Source organism: Palaemon carinicauda, chromosome 38, assembly GCF_036898095.1.
Source record: "Palaemon carinicauda isolate YSFRI2023 chromosome 38, ASM3689809v2, whole genome shotgun sequence".
NCBI lineage: Eukaryota > Metazoa > Arthropoda > Malacostraca > Decapoda > Palaemonidae > Palaemon > Palaemon carinicauda.
In genome coordinates this window covers 32,027,967-32,034,869 of record NC_090762.1, presented here as the reverse complement: position 1 = coordinate 32,034,869, position 6,903 = coordinate 32,027,967, and positions in this window count along the sequence as shown.

Here is a 6,903-nt window from a genome sequence, read left to right as displayed (position 1 = left end):
CTCTTGTCTTTGTGTGATTTCGCCTGGGACTCTGATCCCGAGGTCGTTAAGAGAATCCAGACATTAATGTATGAAAAATATATGGCTTATTTGGATATATATATATATATATATATATATATATATATATATATATATATATATATATATATATATATATATGTATATATATATGTATATATGTATATATATATATATATATATATATATATATATATATATATATATATATATATATATATATATATATATATATATATATTTATGTTTTTATATATATGTATATATATATAAATGTATGTGTGTGTATAAGTATTTATGTATGTAAGTATGTATGCTTGTATATATGTATATATACGTGTTCATACTATACCTGATCCAAAGGAGATAGAAATATAGAAATTTCCAGAGCAGCCATTATAATTTCCTCTTTTACTCTTGAGATGTAGAAAGTAGTGATGTTGATAATATCCCATTTATGCATAAGAACCTGCATCAGAGCAAACACCCCCTCCTGTTTCTCTCTCTCTCTCTCTCTCTCTCTCTCTCTCTCTCTCTCTCTCTCTCTCTCTCTCTCTCTCTCTCTCTCTCTCTCTCCGAACGTGGCTATTGTAAATAGTATCTTGGCTCTTAAAGTTAATGTAATGGTCCTCCACGCCTAGTAATGTATGTCGTTTTTTAATGTAAGCTTCCTTGAAGGTATTTGTTCAGATGTTTCAAATTAGCACGTGAAGAACATCTTTAAACTGCAATCTGTTTTCGTACCATTTAAATTCGTAATGTTCCACCGCACGCGGTTATATTCATCTAATTAAAACTTTTGGATAGGCCTTTTACGTAACGTAGTTTTGAAATTACAATAATGTTATTGCGTTACGTTTTCTCCACTAATCCCTTATTTCGTGGGCCATTATCGTTTGCTATATTTTTCCCGACCATTTTAGACTGGCATGTGCTTACCTTATTTATTTTTATATATATATTTTTTTTTTTATTATTTGCAAAATACTCATATTCCTCTCCATTAAAATGATTTATGTTTTGTAGGATTTTTGAAGACAAACGAAAAAAAAAAAAACAGTTGTTTTCTCTATATTGTTTCGTGCAAATGTTGATGTTTATTCGCCTAGATTATTTAGTACTAAATAATCTTGAATTTATTTCTTGTAGGAGAACCGCATTAATATTTCTTGTTTTGTTTTTGTATTGAAAGATCATTTTCTCTCAGTGGGTTTCTTGGATGCAACCGTTTTCTATTTTAAATATTGCTCTTATATGATTATCAACTTGATATCATTTCATTGAATGATATACTTCAGGAGAAATATGTGAAGAAAGGCATGCCTTTTATAAGAAAATGGGTTTTTTAAACATTAGTCCCAATTTATTATTTTTTATCAAGCAATGGGTATTTTTTAGTGCCTGGCGAATTGATGTATATTGACGTTTTTCTTTTTATTTTTTTTTACGGGAAGGAACCATTATTTTTTCGGTTATACTAATCCTTCATCCAGAAAATGTAAACAAGAGTACCAAGAAATAAACTGTATAAGAGCTTATACCATTTGTATATAATTTTATCTTTGCTATTATATGGTTACATCATAATTATCTTTTAACGAACATATTTTCTTTCTTTACCAAAATGACTTGGATTGTGCTGTTTTGTCTTTTTCATATATGATAAATATATTTTTTATAAAAAAAAATCTTGGATATCATAATCTAGCTTTAGGCCTACTGATATTTTATAATACAATATTGGAGATCCATTTTTGAATGGTGGCAGCATTTGTGTTGAAGCTAGGCATTAGTGTTATTATATTTTAATGAGGAATTTTTTATGTTTTTTGAAAGAAATCTGTTCCATGATTTATTATTAGGAATTTTCTGACAGCATTGTGATAACGGAGGACTCTCAAATTTCACCATGAAGAACATCCTTTGATCGAAACTGACCCTATAAAAACCTTGGTCTTTTCCACTACCTTACCGATCTGTGTTAGGAAGAAACAGTAGCAGAGAGAATAGCAACTATTGTTATTAGAAAGACTGGAAGTTGCCAAGTACAGTTGGACACAGGAATTCTGGGCACACCTCGCTCTGAGGAAGTGCACCCTGTCACACCCTTACTGCGAGGAGAGTAACCAAACAGCTACTCTAGAGAGAGATTGCAGAGGTGGTGGGTGGGAATACACACAGGAATTCGCCGCTCAGTTACGCTGTGACAGGGTGAGTTTCATCAGATTGGAGTGTACTATGAATTGCTGTGTCCAACTGTACGTATTCCTGTAGAATTCAGGATGTGCTTAAAATGGACATTAACTTATATTTTACTTGGTAGCCGAATGGATAAGTCAATTGACACTTCAAGACAATTTCCATAGGCTTGAATCATAGCCGGGTTAGATACCATTATTAGGAATAATTCTCTTTTAGAAATAATTTATTCCTTAGATAGAGTATATTCGCTACTAAAAGGTATTTGGTTCTTAAGCTTTGAAAGCAAAGCAATTACAAATGTTACCAACTTAGCAAAAATAGCAATCGGCTTTCATGTTGGAGATTGGTTATTTAAATTTTAAGTATAATTCTTGGAATTCAGTAGGTGTATGTTCAATATTTTGGAGATCTGTGGATATTCCTCATACTAGCCGAATAGACAAGTTTACTGTTATTTCTGTATCTAAATCCAAAGGAATAGGCTCTCATCTTGGTCTGTGTTGTTGTATATATCTTATTGAAGACCCGTTTGGGACTATAGTCAATTTCTCTCAATGTAAATTGAATTTAATATTAAAGATCGTCTGTACCTATGGCCAAACGCCGTAGAGATTAGGCAATTAGCAACTTATAGTTACCTGAATATTACTAGTTTAGTCCATGAGAGTGTCCTTTTTAACATGAAGTCTAATGCTGATTATTACCAGAATAGTGACCACAGATTCTGTTAGGAATTTTAGTAAAGTTTCTATGCTGAGTAATGTTTTCAACAATGGTTAGTGACTTTTTTGAGACATGTCCAATAGGTTTGGTCGTTGGCCAAATGAGGAATGTGATGCAGGTTTGACGCCCAAAACTTGAACTTGAAAGGAGAAAATGTTGGAGCTAAATTAGGGTTCATTAGTCAATGCCGTTTAAGTTTACAGAAGGTCGAGCCTCAAAGGTTCTCCTGAGTGGCGTCTAAAAGCGTTGTGTTCTATGGCAGAATTGGACAGAATACTGACGTCTACATATTTCATATTCATTTGGCTATTTATAGTTGAACACGGGGATTCCTAGTACACTTCGCTTTGAGAAAGTCCACCTTGTCACACCAATGCTTCGTGGAGAGTTCCTGTGTGTAGCGCCACCGACAACTAATGCCATCTCTCCCTACACGATCTGTTTGGTACTGGGGAAAGGATGCACTTTTTCAGAGCGAGGTGTGCCAGGTATTCCGGTGTCCAGCTGTACGTATATTACGTTACTGTCAACACACTGGAACATTTTTGCACACATTAGTACTAGTAAACCAATAGCAGAAGACATCTTAAAATGGAACTTGTCGGCAAAATAGATAAATAGATAGAATTTTGATATTGTCGATTTCACTTTTGTTAACTATATATTGCAACAAAGCGAACGAAATGTTATTCTTATATATATATATATATATATATATATATATATATATATATATATATATATATATATATATATATATATGTGGGTGTGTGTGTGTGTGTGTTTGTATATACATGTATATTTATATATATACTGTATATATATATATATATATATATATATATATATATATATATATATATATATATATATATATATATATGTATATGTATATATATATATATATATATATATATATATATATATATATATATATATATCTGTATATATATATATATATATATATATATATATATATATATATATATATATATATATTTGTGTGTGTGTGTGTATGTTTGTGTGAGTGTGTGTATATACATATATTATTGTGTATATATAAATTTACTTATTTATATATTGGTCTAAATATGTATGTGTATATGTATGTATATATGTCTGTGGGTGTATATAAGTGTAAATGAAAATACTATCAAATTACCTAAGGATAAATATCCATCTATATGTGCTTACCAGCGAATACGTTGTTGTATTGCATCTTTGATTTTTTTCCGAAGAGCATATTACGATATACTCAATGTCTAGAGGATGTAGAGGAAATTTATTAAGAGATTTTTGAACTTTAGTATATTATATCACTTTCAAGGATATAATTGAGTATTGCATGCTAGTTTGCACAAAGGACAATTCTTTGATATGATATGGGTTTATTTATGTGCATATATATATATATATATATATATATATATATATATATATATATATATATATATATATAGTATATATATTATATATATGTGTGTGTATATATATATATATATATATATATATATATATATATATATATATATTTATAAATATACGTTTATTTCAATGTTCGTATTATATTGGAACATACCCATAGTATTAATGATTTTTTTTTTTTCGTTTGGTAAGATGTTTCTGCCTAACTGCAATGTTTTTAATGTTATTATTTCAGTTTTTTTTTTTATATAATTATGATAGCTATGAGTGTCATAGTTTACAATTAATTTATGATACTGTTTCAGCAAGAAAAGCAGAGAATGTTTTTCTACTCCTTTTTTTCTATTTTATAAACTAAATAAATGAAAAGGTTTCATAGGTCATCCCATTTCATGACCATGAATCATACTTTCCACTATTCATCCCCTTTTCCTCTTGCGAGAGATTGGGCACTCGACCAAATTGCTCATGCGTGTTTCCACTTCCTTCAATATAATTCACATGTGGAGTTCGATGTGATCCCTGCCAAATATTTGAGCAATGGTGTAAAGATCTGATTTTCCCCAATCATTCTACGGCTTCAATTTATTATAGTCAGTTCACAATATCTCGTATATGTATATAGGCCTATGCATTACTTTCATTTTTATGGCAATTTAGATGCAACTCCTACTCAGAAAGTCACTTTCATCTTTATATATAGAAATCAGTATTTTTCGGAAATTCCTACGAATGGTGAAGGATATTCCATATATAATTTGTTCTCAAAAATAAGATTCCCCAAATTCCAAAGTCCCCATTATGAACACAAATTCGCCAAATGGGAATTGAAATACCCATATATGGCTGCATTATCATCATTCGCACAACGAGAAGCCAGTGGAAGATTTTGCAATGTGGGACTTAGCAGTATTGGTTATTTTATGGGAATTAATCCCAAAAATAATTTACGGTTACCGAGAAAATAATCACTGTCTTCAAAATTAGTTTCACAACTCTTAATCTTAGCCACAGTGAAATCTACTCCATCTTCCACCTGACACAAGATGCAGTTGGTGATTTAATCATTCCAAAGATCATTTTGAATGTGTTTATTGTGTATAGACATACAGAATCAAAATATTTACAATAACAAGTTACTGTCAACATGAAATCGTAGCTAAAGGTCGGCAGACATCATCATTGCCGTCTGAAAATAACATTCCAAAAAAGAGATTGCAAGTGATTTGGGGGGTGGTACTATATCCACATGGGAGAGTGATGGTTTCATTTTTGCAGAGGGTAGTACTATATCCACATGGGAGAGTGATGTTCCACAGACGTGGTTTGGTCAGTCACCTTCTGCTGAGATTTAAGAAAATCAGCGCAACAACATTATGGGGGAGACATTTACACGCAGGTAAAAAAGTTTGAAGACAATATGGATTTAATGAGATGAGAGTCGAAGAACTTAAAACTAAAAGTGAAAGACGACAAATGATTATATTTTTTCCCCATTAGTCAACGTTTTTACCTTTTAATTACTGCCTTCCTCCTGCCTCTAAGCTGCAGTAGTTTTTATACTAACTTATTAGTACAATATGTTTATTTAAAAGGATATTTTTGTCTTGTCTTCTGTCTTGCACTTTGCTGAGAGGGGTGTGTGGGTCAAACCACGCTTACTCTGTACGCTCGCGCTAAAGAGCACTTCGGCAATCCGCTGTTCATGTCTGGTTTCTTTGGGGGTGACAAAATGGTATTGGCAAAATGAAAGGAAGTGCTTCAAGTTCTATTATATCAGATGCTCTTGTGGCGGGGCCCCAGGAAATAAAGCTGGGAGATATAGCAAAAATTGACACACTTAACATGCTCTATCAAAGGAAGCTTTTTCTTGTAATGAGTATTTGGAGTCAACTACAGCATGAATTACCACTTGGGAATACCGAGTCCTCTAAGCAACGAATGTTTTACCACCTAGAAGTGATCGAAATTCACGACGTAAATACCTAGTTACGTCATTTTTGTTTGTCCTCGACCAGTGAAAGGAGTAGGAACATAAACTGGCAGGTGCAAAAAGCAATAATATTACAGAACTCACACCCAACACGCCTAAAAATTATCATCAACCAACAAGCTATGCCTATATATCATTTCAACTGGAATGTATCTATCGCTCAGTATTTTTTTTTTATTATTTTTTTGGGCAGATCCGTTTAACCTTGTAAATCGCAAGCAATTGAAGAGACGACTTACGGATGCTGCTGTCTTAATCTCAGTAAATAAAACACCGCTGCAAAATATCCCTATCCTAAGATAATCATCACTAATCATACTTAGTTAAGAGAGTAACCATAAGAGAAATCAGTTCGGGACCCGGCTGATCGTACAAAGGAGACAAGCGGACATCACAATACAAAAGGCAAGAGATATGTAAGAGATCTGAAATGCGATGAACGGACATTCAAACGGACGAAACACATACACGAAGCTAACAATGAAAGTGAACGAAAAAGAATAAAATAAAGGTTAGATCACCGGCTTTGGTGACTTCAT